We start from the raw sequence: 23,964 nt of genomic DNA on the forward strand, positions 1-23,964 counted from the left end.
TATATCTGCATCACAATGTGCATTTATTTGTTCATATTCTAAAATTAAACATAAAATCATTGTGCAGATTAACTGTTGAACCCATTCAAAACAACGACTATATGCCATCTCCCAACTTTGAATTCCATGTGTTTTAGATGGAAGAAGAGGATATTGAAGAGATTCCTTATGAGATTTCATGTTTGCTTGAGCACGAGTAAAAGCCCATTCATCCTCAAGAAGAGCCATTGGAAGTGATTAATCTGGGTTCTGAAGAGAACAAGAAAGAAGTCAAGATTGGGGCACTTCTATGTTCAGATGTTAAGAAGAGGATGGTAAAGCTTCTTAGAGAGTATGTTGATCTGTTCGCTTGGTATTATCAAGATATGCCAGGTCTTGATACTGATATAGTAGAGCCTAAATTACTACTGAAGCCAGAGTGCCCACCAATTAAGCAGAAGTTAAGAAGAACTCATCTTGATATCGCCGTTAAGATCAAAGAGGATATTCAAAAGCAAATATATGTTGGCTTCCTTTTTACGGCTAAGTCTCCTCAATGGGTGGTGTAGCTGTAAAAAAATTGAGATTAAGTTATTAATTAACTTAACTCATAAAGCAAGAGTCACCACCGCGCTTTTATCATTTCCAAAGGAAAATGGAAAAAGTACGAACAAAACCCGAAGAAGTTTTAAAGCATAATCAATAAAAGGAAATAAGGGTCTGGGGGGTTAGTTATGCAAAGGGAAGGTGTTAGCATCCTAAACATCCATGGTACTCCATGGGAACCTCTTTAAAAATATTTACATTTTAGTTTGAAAAAGGGTGTTGTTTGCAAAAGATTGGAGAGATGGGAAAAGAAATGTTTTTTTTTAACTTTTGTGTTTGCCAAGACTCTTTGAAGTCTCATGCCTATGTACCAATAAAGTGCAATAGAGGATCAAAACCTCATAGTTCGTGGTAAAAATAACAAAGATCTTTGTTTTGATTCATTTTTAAAGAGAATACTCAACTAGTCACCCATAAGTATGAGAACTTTGCATCATCATGAGAAGGGCTCCAACTTGGATAGGGATCAACAAGTATGCCACTAGCTCTTACAGATGAAAAAGAATTATCATCAATGATATGGGGATAGGAGAATTATATCCCAACTATGAAAGGAATCATGTCTAAACTTTGAGAAAAGCTTTAAAAGGAAAAGTGCACAAAGGGCACAAAAAATGATTTAAATGAGTTATGCATTTTTAGTCTTTTGAAATTGGTCTGGATATGCTTAAGATGGATTAACATTTATTGAGAAAAAGATTTTGAAAATCACTTGACAAAAAGTCAAGGTTTGTTAAGAAAATTGTGCAAGATAGAAAACAAGAATGTTTTAAAAAAGAGAGAGGAGATTTTGAAAAATAAAGAAAGAGAGGAGAAGAAGAGATAATCCTAGAGCATAAATTAAAAGCTAGGGAGGAAAGATCTAACCAAGAGATAGAAAGATTTATGATATAAGTCAAGCAAGAATTCCCTCATTTGGATAAAGCCTCAAGCAAGCCAGATAAGCCAAGAATAATCCACGTATCACATGAAACCAACATAACCAAACCAAGTCTTCACAAAGAAGTCCAAAGTCAAAGGCATCAGATGAATCCCAAGGTCTCAAGTCACGACCTCCCAAAGAAAAGGTCAAAGTCCTAGATCTAAGTCCATAACTCCATAACAATGCTAAGGATAGTAACCTTAAAACATTTTTAGGGATTTTTCTTTATTAATGGTTTTTTTACAAGGAATGAAAGAAAAGTCCAAATGGATAAAGAACAAGTAACATAATCACAAATAATATGATATGGGATACTAAAGATAAAGTATAAAGTAAATGGAATAAAATAAAGAGCACGAAGTAATAGTTAATACAATAAAATGTTAGTAATCAAAAATGAAAGATGGCTTGGTCATTCTTTAGAAGACACTCAATTATTCACCCACAAACATGAAAACATGAACCCATACATCATTATGAGAAGGTCTCCAACTTGCATAAAATCAACAAGTATGCCACTAGCTCTCATTAATGAAAAGGATGCAATATTTTCACACAATACCATGAGGAGTAGGAGACTTACAATCTCACTTATAAAAATGTCTTTGCTTTCGGGACAAACTTAGCGCTATATTAAGTAATCGTAATTGGACTTATCTAGAAGTCATAACTATCTGAGGTCGGTCAATAATAATGTTAGTGTTAATACATTCTAGAGAAATGATATGTAAATCACTCTCCTAAAATGATGTCATACAAAAAGAAAAACAGAAATGATCAAGCACAAAGGCTAGGAGGATGGTCCATTACTTCAACCCGTACTTCATGACACATAGGACAAACTTATGCATCAATCCAAAGTACCTTAAATGATCCATGAAAAATTAGGAGGTAGAATTGAAATGATGAAAGTTCATCAAGTACCAATCCACACATCATGAACAAGATGGACATAAGTTATCCAAATGAATAAAGGGAAAAAGAAAGAGATGAATAAGAAGAGGACAAGAGAAGTCACACCCAAATTGGACCAAAGGTTTGATCAAGTCATCATCAAAATCAATCATCTATTTTGATGGAATAGAGTTTTCATCCCATCAACACCCAAGATCCATTGAGTTTGATGAGACTCATGATCTAAACCATCATGATCCAAGGCCAAAAGAAGTTCACAAAGGTCACCCAAATATAAAATGCAATTAAATGAAATAAAAATGCACCAAAAGTATTTTTAAATGAATTTTCAAATAGAAATAAAATGAAATCCCATAAAGTCCTTCAAAACACCAAATAAATGGCCAAGAAAATTATGGAAGGTTGGAAATAAAATAAGAAGCATGTAATAATTTTTTCAGAATTTAAAAATGCAAAAAAGTATTTGTAAACCAATTAAAACAAAGGAGAAAAGAGAAGTTCCATAAAAAATAGAAAATTAGTGAAATAAAATGTGAAAATAAAAATCAGATGAAGAAAAATAAAAGAGAATTTTAGAAATTATTTTTGGATTTTTTGGATGTAAAATGAATTTTCTATGAATTTTAAAAGAAAAATCAATTAAAAGTAATAAAAGAAAAAGAATTAAAAACTAGAAAAACACAGAGCGTTGGATCACACCTCATTAATTGACGTGGCAGATCCAACACTCCTCATCTTAGGGCGCATGATGGAATGCAACACAAACAACACACGGGATCCAATTCAAAATGAATCAATGAAAACATTTCATTTGTCCAATGTGTCTGACCAAACTCAGACGACCTGGAACTCTCTGGTCACCTTCTCCGCTGGTCTCTCACCAGAGTTTCATCATTTGGTAAATTCAGAACACGAGACCACCATCATCGTGATCCTCTTCTCATCCCGAATTCAACCTTATGCTCCAAATTCATTTATCTAAATCGAGCATAGAGAATTTCAGAGAAGTTTCAAAAGCAAGCAAGCCACAAAAAATAAAATAAAATTATTAACACGATCAATCAACACCAGATAGGTTAGGGGAAAGCATCAGGGAGTGAAGGACTACATTGTGGTAACTTGTTTGAGTTCAAATGATGCTCAGAACTACCTTATTAAAATGGTGATCAGAAGTTGATGAAGCTCGATCTGGTTAGAGCACTTAAAAAGGTCTCAAAGCTTGGGAATTGTTGCAAAAGATTCTGTGGATGTCGAAGATGCTAATGGAATTAAGAAATTGGATTGAAATGAGTTGGAATTTGAAACACGTTAGTCGAGTTTTTTTTGGAAAAGTTCAAGTTGAAGTAGGGGTTTCTTGGCTCTCCAAAGCATGGAAATGAATGCATTAGCTTCCTCTATTTATACAAAAGTGTTTGGATCCAAATACGTGTGGAATGTGAGAAAAGTGTGACTTGCAACTCATCAAAACTCAACCAAATGATGTGTTTCAAAGGTCAATTAACTTTTGGAGACATGGTTAAACATGTTTAGGTCCAAAACGCATTCTAATTTGGCTTGGAATTGAGATTATTGAAGTTCAAATTTCGGACAATGGTGATTTCTTCAGTTCCAAGTCACCATGTTCAACCTAATGGGGCATCCTACTCATGAAGATTTTTGGTCCCATTCTTTTTGCAATATGTTGACATCATATCAAAGATTACAATGTGAAAAGAAAGGTTGCATTTTGATGCTTGAACACAAAGTCATGGCATGTTGAAGTTAGCACGAAAAACTGATCATGTAACTTAGACAAATTCAAGTGTTCAATGGCTGAAAATGACTTGTAATGTCTCAATAAATTCCATGGCTTTAAAAGCATAATTTGACCTTGATCATTGAAGAAAATTTGTAGAGGGAATCACAAATGATATTATGCAAAAAGAATCAACCTCAAATGTTGAAAATTCAAGAAGTTTTGAATCTTGAAATTTGAGAAAAAGTCACTTGAAAATAGGTCAAATTTCACTAAGTTCACAAATGACCTATAATGTCTCCAAATGTTTGATGGTCCTCCAAACACAATTGGATCTTGTCATGTAAAGATAAGTTGTAGAGGATGTTGAGAAGAGTCATATGCAAAAAGAAGCATTCAAAAATGTTGAGAATTGAAGGAGTTGATTTATTATGTTGACTTTTTGGTCAAACCACTTGTAACAAGCTGGTGTACTTGAAATTTTCTTTAATTTCAAGGTACATGGATGATCATATAAACTCAAAATAAGGCGTCATTTAATGTCTCTTGATTAAAATGCTCAAAGCTTAAGTTAACTTGTTGAAGAAGGCATGGAAATAAACACATGAACCGTTGATTTTCCTTGAGAAGTAAACAACAAAGATTCGATGCACTCTTGCTCAAAATGAGATTGAAAGGTGCTTTAAATCCTTTGATATCATGCATTGAAAGATAGCACCCTTGAGAATCAATGGTTGGCCATATTTTGCTGAGGAATAAAAGAAAGCCTAGCTGAGGAATCATGCTTGATACTCTTTATGAAAAGCCTTGCCTCAATAAATTTAAAGAAAACAAGACATATATTTTGCTATTTTGATTAGTGTTTAGATAAGAAACGAACATATAAACACAAAGGTAAAACATCAAAAAAGAGGTGCTTGATAGTCCCTGCAAAATAAAACCCCAAAGATGTGAGGGAGAGGGACCATGAGGTGACCTTGTTTGCGTGCAAGGATGCCAATGGGTTATGGGATCTTAGGGTTAAAAATAAAGGTATGACAGGTGGCCAACATTGTGCTTGTTCCAAAGAAGGATGGAAAAGTTCGGATGTGCGTTGATTATAGAGATTCGAACAAAGCTAGCCCAAAGGATGATTTTCCTCTTCCACACATTGACATGTTGATAGATAATACAGCTAAGTTCAATGTTTTATCCTTTATGGACGGTTTCTCCAGTTATAATCAGATTAAGATGGCACCCAAGGACATGGAAAAAGCAACATTTATTACACTCTAGGGAACATTCTGCTACAGGGTGATGCCTTTTGGTTTAAAGATTGCTGGTGAAACGTACTAGAGGGCCATGACTACTCTTTTCCATGACATGATGCACAAAGAGATAGAAGTTTATGTCGATGATATGATTGCTAAGTCGAAGACTGAAGAAGATCATGTTGAGTATTTGTTGAAGTTGTTTCACCGTTTGAGAAATTTTAAACTACATTTGAATCCTAATAAATGTAATTTTGGTGTCCGTTCAGGAAAGTTGTTGGGTTTAATTGTCAACCAGAAGGGTATTGAAGTAGATCCTGATAAAGTCAGAGCTATTCAAGAGATGCCTACACCAAAGGTAGAAAATCAAGTAAGAGGATTCCTCGGGCGCCTGAATTACATCTCCAGGTTTATATCTCACATGACTGCCACATGTGGGCAGATCTTAAAGCTTCTCAATAAAGATCAAGGTTGTTTTTGGATAGAAGACTTCCAGAAATATTTTGAAAACATCAAGGAGTATCTGCTCGAACCTCTTATCTTGTCTCCTCCAACAGAAGGAAGACTATTGATTATGTACTTAACTGTGTTACAAGAGTTCATGGGTTGTGTACTTGGACAACAAGATGAAACTGGTAGAAAGGAGTTTATAGATTGTGAGTCTCGGTACTCCATGCTTTAGAAGACTTGTTGTGCTTTAGTCCGGGATGCCAAATGCCTACGCCAATGTATAATAAATCATACCACTTGGTTGATATCCAAAATGGATCCAATTAAGTATATTTTTGAAAAGCCTGCTTTGACTAGGAGGATTGCTCGTTGGCAGATGCTATTGTCTGAGTATGATATTGAGTACCGTATTCAAAAGGCAATTAAAGGAAGTATTCTTGCAGATCATTTGGCTCACTGGCTAATTGATGATTATCAATCCATCAGATTTAACTTCCTTGATGAAAATGTTATGTACTTAAAAGCTAAAGGTTGTGATGAACCATTGCCTGAAGAAGGACCAGAGCCCAGATCCCGTGGGGTTTAGTGTTTGATGTAGCTATTAATGCTTATGGTAATGGAATAGGAGAAATTATTATTAATCCTCTGGGTTCTCATATCCCTTTCACTATAAGATTGATGTTTGATTGTACGAATAACATGGCAAAATATGAAGCTTGTATCATGGGTCTTGAAGAAGCCATTGATTTTAGAATTAAGATCCTTGATGTATATGGAGATTCATCATTGGTGGTTAATCAAATTCAAGGAGAATACTCTTAATTGTGGCTTGATCCCTTACAAAGATTATGCAAGGAGGTTGTTGACTTTCTTCAACAAAGTTGTGTTTCATCATATACCTCACGAAGAGAATCAGATGGTGGATGCTTTTGCTACTCTGTCTTCTATGTATAAAGTAAATCGTTTGAATGACACACCTCATATCATAATTATGCGCCTTGATAGGCATGCTCATGTGTTTGCAGCAGAAGAAGTAACAGATGATAAGCCCTGGTATCATGATATCAAGTGTTTCCTCCAAAATCAGGATTACCCGCTTGGGTCATCCAACAAAGATAAGAAGACTTTGAGAAGACTGGTTGGAAATTTCTTTCTGAATGAAGATGTGTTGTACAAGAGAAACTTTGGCATGGTCTTGCTCAGATGCATGGATAGACACGAAGCAAACATGTTAATGCAAAAAGTTCAAGAAGGATCCTTTGGTACTCATGCCAATGGACATGCAATAGCTAAAAATATGTTAAGGGCAGGTTATTATTCGCTGACAATGGAATCTCATTGTTGTAAATATGTGAAGAAGTGACATAAATGTCAGATTATGCCGATAAGATTCATGTGCCACTGACGCTTCTCAATGTTATTTCATCCCCATGGTTTTTCTCTATGTGGGGAATTGATATGATTGGTATGATCGAACCCAAAGTTTCGAACGGACATGGCTTCCTTCTGGTGGCTATTGATTACTTCACAAAATATGTTGAAGCAGCATCATATGCTAATATGACCAAGTAGGTTGTGATCAGATTTATCAAGAATCAAATTATTTGCCGATACGATGTTCTAAGTAAGATCATCACTGATAATGGGTCTAACTTGAATAATAAGATGATGAAAGAGCTTTCTGATGATTTCAACATTGAACATCATAACTCTTCTCCTTACAAACCTAATATGAATGAGGTTGTTGAAGATGCAAATAAGAATATTAAGAAGATTATCCAAAAGATGATTGTGACATATAAGGATTGGCACGAGATGCTCCCTTTCGCTCTGCGCGGGTATCGTACATCCGTCCACACTTTAACACGGGAAACCTCCTTCTCTCTTGTATATGGCATGGAAGAAGTGCTCCCTGTGGAGGTTGAGATCCCATCATTGTGAGTCTTGATGGAAGTCATATTTGTTTAATGTTGGATGATGTCAAAGCATATATATATATATATATATATATATATATATATATATATATATATATATATATAATCAGTTGAATTTTATTGAAGAGAAAAATATGACAACTTTGTATCATAGTCAGTTATATCAAAAGATAATTAAGAAAGCATTTGATAAGAAGGTCATACCTCACGTATTCAGAGAAGGCGACCTCGTGCTCAAAAAGATCTTGTCTTTCAACACTGATTCTAGAGGTAAGTTGACTCCTAATTATAAAGGCACATATGTTGTTAAGAGAGCCTTCTCTGGTGATGCAATGATTCTTACAACTATGGATGGTGAGGAGCTCCCTCGTCCTGTGAATGTCGATGCAGTCAAGAAATATTTTTCCTAGAAAAATAAAAAGAATAGCCCGCTTAGTTGAAAACCCGAAAGGGCGGCTTAGGAAAAACTTAGTGTCTCGGTAGATTGAAAATCCGAAAGGGAGGTCCAGGAAAAAATTAGAGCGTAAATAAAAGATAATCATCCCGGTAGATTGACCCGAGAGGGAAATCTAGGCAAAAGTTAGGGATTATGGCAAATTAGACCGTTTGAAGCAATATTACCTATAAAAGATTCTTGTTCAATCATTGTTATACCCTCAAATTTTCCCTACCACATATCATCTTATTAAGCCTTAAACCTTAAGCATACATCCCATACATATCATATCATATGCACTTGTACTTGATGACCATAATAACCCACAAGCCCAAGGCATGGTTGTAACACCCCGATAAAAAATAAGATAATTATTTAATTTAAGTTAATATTATATTTATTAATTTAATTAAATAATTGGAATTTTTGGATTATTATTATTATTATTGGAATAATAATTATTGGAAAATATATAAGTGGGAAATAAGGAAAAAGAGTTCCATTTTGGTAAAAAGAGTTTTCACGTGAAAACAGAGAAGCGGCTCAAAAAGAGGAAAAGGGCAAAGAGACAGAGCAAGAGGAAGAAGGTTGGAGAAGAGAAAAGCTTGAAGCTTAAAGATTCGCCGGATTAACTCAGGTAAGGGGGGTTTATCGTCGTTTAATGGGTATTATGGGTTAACACTGTTAGGAATTGTGAGGTATTGCTGTTTTGCTTGCGTTAACCGGTTAACCCAGGGCGTTAACCGGTTAACACTGTTGTGAGTTGTGAAAATATTGTTGTTCTGTCTGCGTTAACCGGTTAACCCAGGGCGTTAACCGGTTAACACTGTTGAGTTTTGCCAGAAAGCGTGTTCTGTGTTGCGTTAACCGGTTAACCCAGGGCGTTAACCGGTTAACACTGTTGAGTTTTGCCAGAAAGCGTGTTCTGTGTTGCGTTAACCGGTTAACCCAGGGCGTTAACCGGTTAACACTGTTGGAAAAGTGAAAAATTAATATTTGAATAATGTGTGCATAATTGGTGTTTGGCCTATATTGGCGTATGATGTAATAGGGATTAATTCCCGCTGTTTTGAGCAGTATAGGTATTAGTGGAGTGTGCTAATACTGTGATCAATTATTTGACATGATATGATGTTTTGATACATGTGTTGATGATGTATGATAGTATGCATAATGCTGTGAATGTATATGTTATGTATGCAATTGTGAATGGACTGTTTATGGCTTAGAGTGTGAGCATATGTCCATTGTGGATTATTGTTGATGATTTTGCATTGCTAGGTGATTTAGCATGCATATTGTGGCCTTTATGGTGGTAGCTAATTCCCATGGTGAGGAATTAGTGAGTTAGTCATTATGGACTGTTGTTGATGTTTGCATGCTAGGTGAATTAGCGTGCATAGCATGGCCCTTGGGGTGGTAGCTAATTCCCATGGTGAGGAATTAGTGAGTGAGTCACTAGGTCTCAAATGAGTGGGACTAGTGGGCTTGGTAGCCGTATCTGGGTTTGATCGGTGAGGTGAACTATATGTTCACGAATAGTCGGTACCGCATGCATGGAGTCTCATTGCATAATGTATGTATGGCGTATGATATGAATGGATGTATTCCAGTATTATACGTGTGTTGTGTGTTGTGTGTTGTGTTGATGTTGAGTATGATTGAGTTGATATTGTCGTTGCTGAATGTGTAATCTGATTTGGGTGATGAAATGTGTTAAATTACTTAACATTTCATGATATTTTATAATGCTTATTATATCGATTGAGGAACTCACCCTTACAACTATGTTTCAGGTAGCGAGCAGTGATTGAGTAGGAGCTAGTGCTTGGAGTCTAGTGTAGTTCCTTAGTGGGTCATGCTCTGATAGATGTAACATCGGGATGGGATGTTTTAAATGTTTTATTGTTGGTTGTGAACCATTTTACATGTAATGTGTTACATGTTTTGCATGATTGAGTTGGTCTCTATCCGCTGCGTATTATGCAAGTGTTTACTTTGTTTTAATAAAAGAGCATGACCGTTATTTTGGTGAATGGTGTGAAATGATTGTGTGACACCCTTAATTGCATATTTACTCTGATTGATATATTGTTATTTTAATTAAATATTTGGGGTATTTTAGAAGGGTGTTACAATGGTCATGTTGAGGTGTGCTGAAGCCACCTTAGCCCTAATCTCATCCTCAAGAATCCCACAAAGCTTGGAGGATCACGCATGACATCTCACTCACTTCCCAAGTCCAATTTGGGTGGTGAGTCCCCTTTGAAGAAGCTTCAAGATTCATCTGGTCAACCAAGGACCAAACCCTAGCTCTTGACCCTCCTTTTGGCTTGTGCAAGTCATAGTTCACCATGGATTTTGACCATGCTATTTAGGATCCCTCAAATACATTTGTCATGCCTCAAACCCTTTAAACATCTCAATTTGATCCCTACTGTCGTACCCCAAAATTTGCCCTCCCCTTTTTACTCAACCTATGACTTAAGATTCATCTTCACATATTCATTCATATGCATCCATGACGACATGGGTTAATCTATAGATTCAAAGTCGGTGATAGAGGATCACTCATTATATGGATTCAAAACCCTAGTTCTTGATCCTTAGTACTCGTGGATCCTGTAGTTTACCTCATGAGTTTGGACTTGATCTTGAAACCCTAATGCAAGAGGTATGTCATGCTCTAGCATTTTATGGATCTCACTTAGTCGTCCAATCAGTTAAGGGGTTGGCCTTATGTCCTAATTCTTGCTTCAAGGTTTTGTTTTATTCATTAGATTGGTTGTGCTTGATTATCTCTTAAATATCCAATGCTTGTGCTTAACTAAGCTTTGGTTACCCTTTGTTTTGCTTGCTTACTCGTTCGTACATTTATGGCCATGTCATCATGTTGCTTCACATAAAAAAAATCCATCTAAATTCATGGCATAGTCAATAAACACAAGTCTCATTCAAGTTATGCGGTTGTACGGTTCATAAGTTTGGTCCATTGCTTTATAATTCCATTTCACCCTTATGGAATCCATACTTCATTGTCCATTAACACACCATTGACGGTTAACAACGTGTAGCAATCTTAATCACGGTTAAGTTCCATACACATTCATAATCACTTCATACTTCAAGATGCATTTATTCGAACTCATGGTTCATATTTCATTCTAACATGATCTTACTAAGCAAAACATTTGTACATACAAACGTTCATTCATATTAAAAAAGGAAAAGAACAAAAAACTTCCAAAAGTTCAAAAAGGGAAAAGATCTCAAATTGAATAGCACTAATTGCAATCTTAATTGTTCATTATTCAATTTATTTCATGTTTCGTCTCATTCGTGTTACAACATGTTACTTAATACATAAGTTATCCAAAAATAATATAATTTACAATGCACTTCCTAACTCTAATTCCAACACAGTTTCCTAACTCTAAGTCCAACACAGTATGTATTCGATAATTCCATCCCCCAATCAAGCCACTACCATGACCGAAACGCCAAGCCACATCTTACAACATCAAATCGGCGCATCTTGGTACAATAGATCCTTGACCTTCACACAATGAATGAATAAGGGCAACCTTGCGGCATCACCAAGTATAACATATTTTTGTCTTGATTGGCCTTGATCCGCCATTTCCATAAGCTGTAGAAAAGAAAACCAATTAGCATGTCGCGGCAACCGTATAATAGCTTCTAACATCTGGCCATATACCACAATCTGTTCCTATTTGAACAACTTCTAACATTTTCCAAAAAATAACTCCTTTGCTAACAGAGGTGTAAAATAGTTCTAACCTGCATTTCCAAATTGACCTCCATAGTTGCTGATTCACCATTAACCATGCCAATTAACGAATTCACGCGGTCCTCAATTCATTTGGATTCCATCTAAACATTTCAGTTTAGTTAGGTATTTCCATCCTGCACAAAAAATACAACAGAACAAGGGCAAACTCCATTGTAAGCCAATTAAATTGCGTCGCAGTAAATCATTTACAACACTAACTGAATTTACATTGCAACTAACTAACTTTAATTTGACAGCTAACATAATCTCACTAACATAACCAACTTTCTTGATTAACCGCTTCACTAACTAACAAATTAACTGATTTTTCTCACTAACAACCAAATGCAACTTAGAGTTTTCATTTTAACTTAATTCCAATTTGAATTTCATTTGGTAACAAACCTATAACTAACCAACTAAGAAAAAATGGATTCCTTTTCAAACTTCATACAAAGAGATTCTAACAGAAATTCTGGGCACCTGCCCTAAAGTAACTAACCTGCCCCATCTTAAGTGCCCGATTCGGTTACACTTCTCTTATATATAAGAAGTTCATAGCCTTTCTCTGAGCATTTTTTTCTGATCATTCACTTCTAATCCACATCTTCATTCTTCCTCACTTTCTCCAATTTTCTTCAATCACCACGCTTCCACCTTGAATTCGCCATGCTTCCACCTTGAAATCGCCATGCTTCCACCTAAGATCCATGAGCTTGCAACCTTCAAACAGCAATCAGAGGTTCACAATCTTCAACTGGAGTATCCGTTACCTCACATCGATTCACCCTGCAAGTTCTGCGTCGACTGGTTCATCAACAAAATGCATCACACAACCACAAAATTCAGCCATGTATAATTATGAACGTGGAAGCACGATACAGAGAAAGATTGAGGCGATCGAAGCAGGGGCATACCAGGGGAGCCATCCACAAAGTTCATCCATACACGAGCCGGAGTTCATCGTTCTTCACACGTTCAAGCACACTCACGCACCAGGCTTAGAGCTGCAGAATGATCGTCTACCGTCAATACAGGAAATCAAAAGGAATTCCTCACGCTAGCTAGGAAATAGAGGAACAAGAAAGATGTTTAAGAACAACGAAGATTAGAGAAATTCATACCTACGGAGTTGACGGTTCGGTAAGTCCTTCGAACCAAGCTATTTTATTGCGCATCCTCTAATTTTTCGTTCGAACAAGCTCTAGAATCGACGCAGATCTGAACACCATCAAAGAGCATTGAAATTGAGTTATAATGTTCCCGACGTTTAGTCGAAGCAGCTTATTCCGATAAGCGATTCTGCGTTGGATGCCACGCTTCGCCAAGATCCGTCGTTCCCTCCTTCTCCGAACCGAGACGTTGACGATGCGACGATGGAGACGAGGAGCCGCCGGAATCCCATCGTGTGTTACCAGAGCAAATCATATTGCAGCGGCTTATTGGAATAGGTCGTTGTCTTCTTCAATTCGTGTGAAGAATGGAGATGCAACTCGATGATGGAAACGAGATCGACATCATTTTTCTGCATCGTTTTTGTGTGTATCGTAACCATGCGGCCGGAAGACTCTGGGAAGAAAAGGTTTTAATTCACGTTTGACCCGGCTTAAGGTTGGACCTTGGTTTCGTGGGCCTGAGGTCCAAGGTACGCGTCTCCTATCCGCACCCCCAGTGGGCCTGTTATCCACTGCCTGGCCTTCATGGCCCTCTAGGTTCTGTGGTCCATTTTGACCTTTCTCTTTATTTCTGGCCTTGGGCCTGATTTTTGTTCTTGTGATTTAATTAACAGTTTTAAGTTTAATTAATTAGTTAGTAAAGAGAATTTAATTACCAATAAAAATATTGGTTCACAATCAGTAAATGATTATTTAGACTTTTAATAGTATTTTGATTAGATAACTAGAAATTTTAGTAGGATTATTTTAGACTCTTAGAGTATTAATTAGCCTTTAGATTTTTAATTAGACTTTTAAAAAATAATTTAGGATTTAATTAGAAACTAGAATTAGTGTAATTCTTGATTAATTAAAAATTAGAATTAGTATAATTCTTGATTTAATTAGAAACTAGAATTAGTATAATTCTGAAATAGACTAGAAATTAGAATTAATGTAATTTTTGATTCGATTAGAAATTAGAAAGTAATTAGGTCCGGTAGGAATTATTTGATTTTTAGGATTTAGTAAATTTCTAAACTTTAAGTTAAAATAAATTTTAGGACTTAATATAACTTTAAGTTCTAATTAGATTCTAATTAGAATTTAATCGATATTTGGTAAAAGGACATTTTTACTCTGTTAAGGTTTATTTTGGTATTGTGACCAATTATATCATGATCCCTTTGGTTAGTTTGGTCGTTTCTAACCATTAGATTAAGATTAACCTAATTTGTTAAATCACTACAAACCCTCCGATTTAAATTGATAAAAAGTAATTTGGATCAATTAAATCCTTTGAACTTGTATAATCCCACAGTCTAAATTGAGTGACCAAAAGACCCTTGGTCACTTAATTCACTTAATAAGGCTTTTCTTCTAAGCTGTGGAGCTCGAAGCCTCAAGACAAGATCTTCAATCAAGGCATCCTCAGTCACACCAAGCAGCGGATTATATAAGATAAATCAAAGGTCAACACTTGGTAAACACAATTCAATGTGTACGAAATGAGCCTTAAGTAATAAGGAATGATGAGATGGAGTATCTCCTATCCTTGTCTAGAGCCACTTTGCGTATGGGGCGTATGCCCCAAATATTCAAAGCATTCGCCCTTATTCATAGACTTTAGTACAATATGAATCGATTAAACTACCAAGTCTTCTTCATACAAGTTCAACATCAACACAAGGATCAACAACAAAGGTTTTTCACCAACAACTTGTCAGTCAAGAGAAGTACCATGCAATTCGAGTCTTAAGTAATAAGGAATGACGAGACGGAGTCTCTCCCATCCTCGTCTAAAGCGACTTTGCATATGGGGCGTATGCCCCAAATATTCAAAGTGTTCACCCTTATTCATAGACTTTAGTGTGATTCCTATCAATCGATTGTTCAGTCTCTTATTACTTCACTCTCTATTCCATTCTAATCATTTCAATCTCAATCATTCATTTCTTTTGCATCCATCATCTTGCTTTCAGTTGTAGTAGGCTGAACTACGAAAGCTCTGATTTCCTTATTGCACTATGAGGATACGTAGGCAGGAGAATTCAGATTCTTCGCGAGCTACCTTATTTATCAATCTACCTTATCTATCCCTATCTCATTTATCAATTTATCCTATTTCATCGATCAATCATTCAACACTCCATTAGTGAAGCATCATTACATACCAATCAGTTCTTCCTCAGTGGATCGTTAATCATACTCCATTTGACAGACAAAATCATCCTTTGGCTCAATTCCCATGAAACCAAGCCTTAGAAATCATAATCAATAAACTCAATCCTTGTTTGCCTCGTTAGTCCTCTTGTGCTTTGGCAAACCCCTATTCATTGTGAGCCTTATCAGTCCTCTTGTGCTTATGCCCACTCCATTCAGTCACTTATTTGCCTTATCAGTCCTCTTGTGCTTTGGCAAATCCCTTAATCATTTCATAATCTTCTTTCGTCTTATAAGACCTCTCGTGCTTAGACAAAGATCTCTCGCCTTATAAATCCTCTCGTGTGTAGGCCAATCATTTCATAATCATTGTTCGTCTTATAAGACCTCTCGTGCTTAGACGAAGCTCTCCTACCTTGTAAATCCTCTCGTGTGTAGGCTAATCATTTCATAATCTTTGTGTGTCTTATAAGACCTCTCGTGCTTAGACGAGTCTCTTGCCTTATAAACCCTCTCGTGTATAGGCCAATCATATCTCATTTGTCCTTGTGGTTGATTACCATCATCGGTTAGTGCCACGTCCTTGCTTGTTAAGCAATCTACCTCGCCTCTGGGCAATCCTATCGAATCTTTCTTTGCTTTCAGTCGTAGTAGGCTGAACTACTATTGCTCTGATTTTCTCATTGCACGATGAGAATACGTAGGCACGAGGGTCTGAATCCTCTGCGAGCATACTTATTTATCATTCCTGCCTTAGGGCATTCCTCCACTCATCTCCGTGATACATTCATTATTCTACCTTCATTCACTTCACGTGATATACTTATTCTTTGAGCCAAATACAATATACCTTTGTGCTCCATCTTGCACCTCTTTGTGAACCAAGAGTTGTTTTGCCCTTACCCCAAACACCTAATTCCTCTCTTTTTCGGTTGTCCCCGTACAGTGATACAAGTGCTATACGCCTTCACTTGTCGGTTCATACCTGTTTACTCTTGGGTTCACATTTTCACCCTCTTTTGGAGTTCAAACAACAATATTCTTTGCTTCAGACCATACTTCTATCACATTTCCTTTCCACCTCTTGCTTCTAGTTCCATGAACTACGAAGCTCTGAATTCCTCATTGCACTATGAGGATACATAGGCATGAGGGCCCCAATCCTCATCGAGCACTGTATCTATTTCCTTTCCTTTCCTTATTCTTTTGCGAGTAATCTTTAGATAACACTTATTCGAGCGAGAACAATCAAAACGGTTCCCATGGAGTACCATGGATGTTTGGGGTGCTAATACCTTCCCCTTGCATAACCAACTTCCTTACCCAGTATATCTCTTTTCCCCGGGTTTTATCGATGTTTTCCCTTCCCTTTGGGGATAAATAAAGTTTGATGGCGACTCTGTTGTATGTTCGAGCGTGCGATACATTCGGGTATATTTCTGCTAGATTCACCTACATCTCAAACCCTAATTCATTTGGCTTTGGTTCTTGATGAAACTTGTGGCTCAAGAAACCCTAATTTGAGGATCCCTTGATCATTAAACTTGATTATTCTTGGCCATACAATCACCCTACCATTCATTCAACATCATTCCATGTCCATTACAATCAAAATCAACCATTTAAACATCCATTCAATCCATGTTGCAATTAGTTGGTTTGTACATGATTTTTCAACCTTCCATGACTTGATCCATCCACCAAATTGACCTAACATCATTCCACAAAGGTCCAAACCTAATTCCCTATCATGTTATGATCATTTGAACTAAAAACATCCATCATTGTGCCTTCGGAATCAATAAATCACAAAATCACAAAATCAGGTCATGTTGTTAGGTCGCATTTTGGCAAGAATGGCCTATGGGAAGTTCCAAAGACCATAACTTTCTCATTTTTCAAGATTTTTAAATTCCAATTAGAGCCAAATGTCCTAAATAATTTCTTCTCCAACTCTGTTTCAAGGTCAAAGACCTAATTCATGGAGGAAGGGGTTCAATTTTACTATTGGCCAAGTCGGTCCAACATGCCCACCATGCCCTAAAAGCATGTCATGACCACTAATTTGATACATTGTCATTTCTAAATCACAAACCCGTTTGACCTGGTTCTTTTTGCATTCAATCAAGTTCATGGCAAGGAACAAATGGCCTAATATTGAGACAAAATGCACGAGCCAATTTTATTTGGCCTTGGCTTAAACTTGTTGACTTGCCATGATGCACAAACTAGATGCACATCAACCAGATTTTGCAATTCAATGTACCAAGTCCTCAAACTCTTTCCTTCTGATCCCAATGGTCCACCAACACTTTTCAAATGCTATTATAGTAGGTTTGGAAGTCAACTTGTACATGTATACCTCCCTAAACAAAAAATTCGATACCATGTGCAAAAAACAACTTTTGCCCAAAATGGCAAAAACCATCCACACACCTTCCCTATAAATAGGTGAACGTGTTCCACTACACGACCAAGCTGAAAAAGGCTTCAAACACTCATTTCATATGTGTGGAACCTCCATTAATATAGCATAGAGCTTTCATTTCTAGAGAACCTCAACCCCAAACAACCATCTAGAAACCTTCACCACACACCACTCAAGCTCTCCAAATACCTAACTGCCCTTCCCCAAGCCTCACCTAAGCTGAGCTATACCGTCGTAAAACTCCCCTGAGCTACTTTTGATCAGGTAGATTTCTCCACCCCCATCATCCAAACAAGTTTCCACTTCACTCTAAAACACTCACTAATCATTCCCCCTAAACTTGTAGCTTTGATTGTCCCTTATCCACCATTTAAGTTTTGTTTTAGGTTAAGTTCTTCATTCTGATTTTTGAGAACGAACTCCATACTCAGAGTCAATCAATGGCTCATGAGTGTGGAGGATGATTTGCTTATGTCTATGCAATGAGGTTCCATGAAAAAATCCTGTTGATTTTACTTATTTCCAACCTTTGATTTTCAAAATTCTTGAGGTCGAAGACGACACTATGGTCATTACCTCACACGTTTTTTTAATTCAAATTAAATATGTATGTAGATGTGATTGGTTGTTGGGCGTGTGAATCCTTTTTAAGTCTTATTTTGTTATTTTATTGTTTCAGTGTAGTTTCATATCACCACCGAGCTTGTGGCCCAGTGGGTGAGGGGGTTCAACCCCTAACATGTGCAAACTTTCATTATTTTTAGTACTTATGTTATTTTTAACCATTTATTTTCTTATTTTCTTTCCACTTTGATTTATTTTTTAACCTTTTCATGTTTATTATTTTGCAAATATGTTGAACATAAACTCCATTTATTTTTGTCTTTAGAATTTATTGGTGACTTGTTTTATTTCATTTGAGTTATTTTTGGTGGACTTGTGAAATCTTGAACTTATGGACTAATGAAACCTATTTAAGTCATGACTTGTTTTGATTAGGGTTGGTTAAAACCTTCCATACTTCAAACCTACCATTGGATGATCATGTATTCATCCATGGTACTTTGAAGCATGGATAGGTTGTCCCCTACTTTAAATAGTTTGGTCATTTGACTTGTGGATGAAGTCTTATTTTATTAACTTGGATTCATCTGATAAATTGTGTTTCCTTTTGGTTTATACTAACCCACTAACGCCTTTATACTTATTTATTTATCATATTGACTTGTTACTAACCTTTGGTTATTAATAACTTTTGGTTATCATTATCACTTTGACTGTTCATTGTTATTTACTTTTATGCCATTTATATTCAAGTGCTCATCATCATTATAATTGTACAAACTCCATCAGGCATGTTTATTATATTGTCTTTACTTTATTGTTATCATACTCATAAAATCAACAAAAAAATGATAAGATTGCAAGACCAAAAACAACCCATGGCACTTAACTAACTAGGACTTAGAGGATCCTATTTAGGACCTTTGCTTGGAGGATTTTCTCTTTACTCTTTTGTGACACTTTGTAAACACTTGGGTTTCATCTGTACTTACATACCTATTGTAATAATGGAATCATGGCACCACCTTAGGGGGACATGTTTGTAAGACCATTATCCTTTCTTTAGTATATGTCACTTTTGCACACAGAAGACTTTCTCTTGGGCTACCTTAAAATGAGATCCTTTTATTTTCTTATGGGTTACTTTGCATTCATGTTTCCTAAACCAAATTTCTTAATTAAATAAGCAAACGCTTGATTCAATGTCAAGTGGCTTTTTCATAATCAAATTTAAAATACTTAATAACTACGATTAGTATTGTGCGCCACAAGCCTTAAGTGGTGGAGAATGAGTAAGAAAGGATCATTCCTACCCTTACTCTAATTATTTTATACGTAAGACGCTTGGCTTGTTGTCTAGAATATTCACCACCATTCATAGACTTTAGTGCAATCTAATCACAAACTCTTTTCACAAACCCTTGTTTAAGGTAAAATCAACACAACCCATCAAACCTTATTTTTGTGCCTTAGGGCATCCACTCTGAAAACCTTTTTTCAAAGTAAAATCAACCAACACAAAAAAAAATTCTACTCCGAACTACGGAGCTCTGATTCCTCATCCCCGAATGAGTGATACATAGGCACAAGGGCCACAATCCTTGGCGAGCACCATAATAAAAAAAAAACCCCTCTCTTTCACACACACATTCTTTTGGAAAAATAAAACAATAACAGATAAATCCTCGTGTACGTAAACAACCCAAATGGTTCCCATGGAATACCATGGATGTGAGGGGTGTTAATACCTTCCTCTTGCGTAACTGTCTCCCGAACCCTATCTCAACTACGAGACCGATTCCTTATCCTTTTCTAGCGATTCCCGTGCGCTTATCTTTTTTAGGGTTTTATTGACTATTTCCCATCGCCTCTCCGATAGAGGCACACAAATAAAATTTGGTGGCGACTCTTCTGACTTTTGTTCAGTCCGTCTAGTTCACTCGTTATCCGAAACCCTGGTGGCGACAATCATCCTCGACCAAAATTTTGAGCTTAACAGAATTCAAAGTTGTTAGGGAGAATAGTGGTCATCATATTCCAATGTAGCCTTTTCCATGTATTTACCATTTTTTCAACTTTGTAATGATCCATGGAGTCATGCCATTTACGGACTACCATTCTATCAATAAAATTTGAGCCTTTTTACCCATTTGTTTGTTGTTCTCATCTTGTTTCAGCTTTGTCGCAACCTGAAAAATACAGTGCGCGAAAAAAAACAACCGACGAAAGAAAAAGACAGAAGAGTCGCCACCGTGCGTTATTCATCCCAAAGGAGGGAAAGGAAACTCTCGAAGTAAACCTGAAAAAGGAAAGGACAAGACGGGGTCTCGCAATCAAATCTTGGGTTTGAGAGTCGGTTATGCGAAGGGAAGGTATTAGCACCCCTACGCATCCATAGTACTCTACGGGATCCACTTTTGTGGTTTTTGTCTAAAGGGTGTGGGTTTACCTAATGTGTTTATTTACTAAAAAGGTTAAGAGAAATGACTCGCGCGGATGTCGCATCCACTGCATACGTATCTCATCTGAATATGAGAATCAAAGTCTTCGTAGCTCGGCTGACCTATGGGTTGGGGGATGTGTGCTCGCTAAGACATCGCGTCTTATGCCTATGTATCTCATCTGGAATGAGAATCAGAGCAAGCCGTAGTTCGGCTAACTACGGGGTTGTGGATTGGGTTTTGGACGAACGACGTCACTACGCAATCTACCGGATGCTCGACCTTTGGAGACTTACTCGCCTGTAGTAGAAGGAGTAAACGTGTGTTATGGGTTTTAGGGTTTGGGATGCTCGAGGGCAAACAGGCAGTCCTTGAAGAAGGAACCGCGCTACATGTGGGGATATGAATACAAAACACAAAACATGTATCTCAAAGTATAATGCCACCAAGGGGCTCAAACATTGCCTCCTATCGAGGTCTTCCAGCTAAGAAAGCGATAAAGTACGAGAAAAGGAAAACATTACCACACGGATAAAGATCCGAAGTTACAACAATTAAAGGATTAGCAACCCTGAGATCTCTCCAACTAGACCATCAAAGAAAATCAGTCAATACGATTAATCAGGATAAACCTCCGGATGGTATCCTTGCAAGAGTATGTGAGCCCTCACGAAAACTCAACAGAAAGGTTAGACAAACAAGATGAAATCCGGGGAAAACAATGCCATGGAAACACAAAGACAGGTTAGAACAAAACAGAACAAAAAGAGCGAATGCTGTCATATTCGCGACTGCATCGCCTAGCGAAAGCTTAGCGAAGCTTCGCTGCATGCTCGCCTAGCGAAGCGGCTAGCGAGCGCCTGCGGGTTTCAGGTTTCTCATTGATAACAGTCCGATGTTAAGGATTCCAGACCCTATGGCATTCATTTCAGGAACGAAATTATCAGACATTCAAGGCATTATTCACATATTCATACACAAATATAAACCCGTGGGCAAAACCTGATGTTACCTCATACATTCATAGCATTCAAATTCAAGGCATAAAGTAATAGGAACAAAGGCATACCTGATGAGAGAGATTGATTAAGATTGAATGGTACGGCCGGATCTGCAAAGTAATACTAGGGTTTGTGTGAGGCGGAGTGAACTTCTCAGGGCTGCCTGAAGGTCGCTGCAGAGTAGTTCCTAGGTTTCCTTCTCTCACAATATTTCTCCAGTGAATCTCCCAGTGTAACTCCAAGTGTCCTTTCCTCTACTGAAACTTCAGTATTTATAGACTGATTTTCGTGGGTAGTGGGCTCAAATGAGGGAGACCCAAGTCCAAAAAAATTTGTTATATTTTATTTATTTATTTAATTAACTTTATTTATTTATTTATTTTTAACTTTTTTTTTTGAAAGTTTCTTGGATCTAATTCTGATTGACATGATGAAATGCAATGTATCTAATGTTAAATGACCTAAAAAATGAATGCATGCATGAGGTGTAAAGCGTATGCTTCTAGGAAAAATGAAGGGTAAATTTTGGGGTATTACAGCTGCCCCTATTCAATCAACTGGAGACCCGGAAAGAAGATGGCAGCTGCTTTCGTACTTTTGAGGTATCAAGGGATTGAATACAATAAAAGCCCAAAAATTTGCACTGAAGTGAAGTGGAGTGACAATGCCTATCAGAATCGGCAAAGAGGTGGCCTTGAAAGAAGAATCCGTCTGGTATGGTGAGAGTCAGTCTGAATATCGAAAAAGAATGTTAAACTGGATACCAAAATAAATGGTAACACAGAAATAACTATGGCCTGAATGCCGCTCATCAGTCTGAATACTGGAAAGGACTTCGATCTGAACATCGGAAAATTGGCCTGAATGCCACAAGTCGCATCGACCTGAACGTCAGAAACTTCTTCGATCTGAACATCGGAAAGACTTGGCCTGAATGCCACTTCGATCTGAATATCGGGAAAACTGGCCTGAATGCCACTTTGATCTGAATATCGGAACACTGGCCTGAATGCCACTTCGATCTGAATATCGGAACACTGGCCTGAATGCCACTTCGATCTGAATATCAGAACACTGGCCTGAATGCCACAAGTCGCATCGACCTGACCGTCGAAAACTTCTTCGATCTGAACATCGGAAATACTTGGCCTGAATGCCATTTCGATTTGAATATCGGGAAAACTGGCATGAATGCCACTTCGATCTGAATATCGGAACACTGGCTTGAATGCCACTTCGATCTGAATATCGGAACACTGGCCTGAATGCCACAAGTCGCATCGACCTGACCGTCGGAAACTTCTTCGATCTGAACATCGGAACACTGGCCTGAATGCCACTTCGGTCTGGATACCGGAAAACTGGCCTGAATGCCACTTCGGTCTGGATACCGAAAAACTGGCCTGAATGCCACTTCGGTCTGGATACCGAAAAACTGGCCTGAATGCCACTTCGGTCTGGATACCGGAAAACTGGCCTGAATGCCACTTCGGTCTGGATACCGGAAAACTGGCCTGAATGCCACTTCGGTCTGGATACCGGAAAACTGGCCTGAATGCCACTTCGGTCTGGATACCGGAAAACTGGCCTGAACGCCACTTCGGTCTGGATACCGGAAAACTGGCCTGAATGCCACTTCGGTCTGGATACCGGAAAACTGGCCTGAATGCCACAAGTTGCATCGACCTGAACGTCGGAAACTTCTTCGATCTGAACATCGGAAAACTTCATGCCTGTCAACATTGGCAGAAATAGGGAATGATAATAAAGGCGACGCATGGGCCGATGACACTTGCTGGGGATAACCAAGGTGGGTCATGAACAATCTTCAGTTTGAGTACTGGAAACAACTTCTAGCTTATCACTTGGGATACTGAGAATGTTTTATGCTTACATGCGTATGTTTGAATCTTTCAATGGCGTAATGCTCCATGAAAATGGAAATGCTACGCGATTTGGGAGGATGCAATGCAATATGATTCTACATGCAGGGATGCGAAATGCTGGGTAGAATGCCAAGCTGAGGCAAGGGGATCTACTGGGGAAATGATCACCATCTTCTGGACTCTAGCAAGGCTGTTGGAGATGCACAGCGCAAAGAATTCCGTGGGGAAATGACCCGCCACACGGTGTTCTAGCAATGATGAAATACCGAGATTCTTACTGGGGAGAGAATGACACTGAAAACCT

General features: G+C 37.6%; 1 long non-coding RNA gene across 1 annotated transcript; it reads right to left on the minus strand.

Annotated features, from left to right (window-relative positions):
- Positions 1 to 11,499: 11,499 nt before the first annotated feature.
- LOC127128110 (uncharacterized) lies at positions 11,500 to 13,596 on the minus strand. The gene is made up of 5 exons (XR_007805690.1): positions 13,148 to 13,596; positions 12,941 to 13,030; positions 12,526 to 12,830; positions 12,032 to 12,157; positions 11,500 to 11,879 (listed from the first exon to the last, which is right to left on the minus strand). It is a non-coding gene; the product is annotated as an uncharacterized LOC127128110 (long non-coding RNA).
- Positions 13,597 to 23,964: the final 10,368 nt, after the last annotated feature.

Source organism: Lathyrus oleraceus, chromosome 3 (assembly GCF_024323335.1).
Source record: "Lathyrus oleraceus cultivar Zhongwan6 chromosome 3, CAAS_Psat_ZW6_1.0, whole genome shotgun sequence".
NCBI classification, from domain to species: Eukaryota; Viridiplantae; Streptophyta; class Magnoliopsida; order Fabales; family Fabaceae; genus Lathyrus; species Lathyrus oleraceus.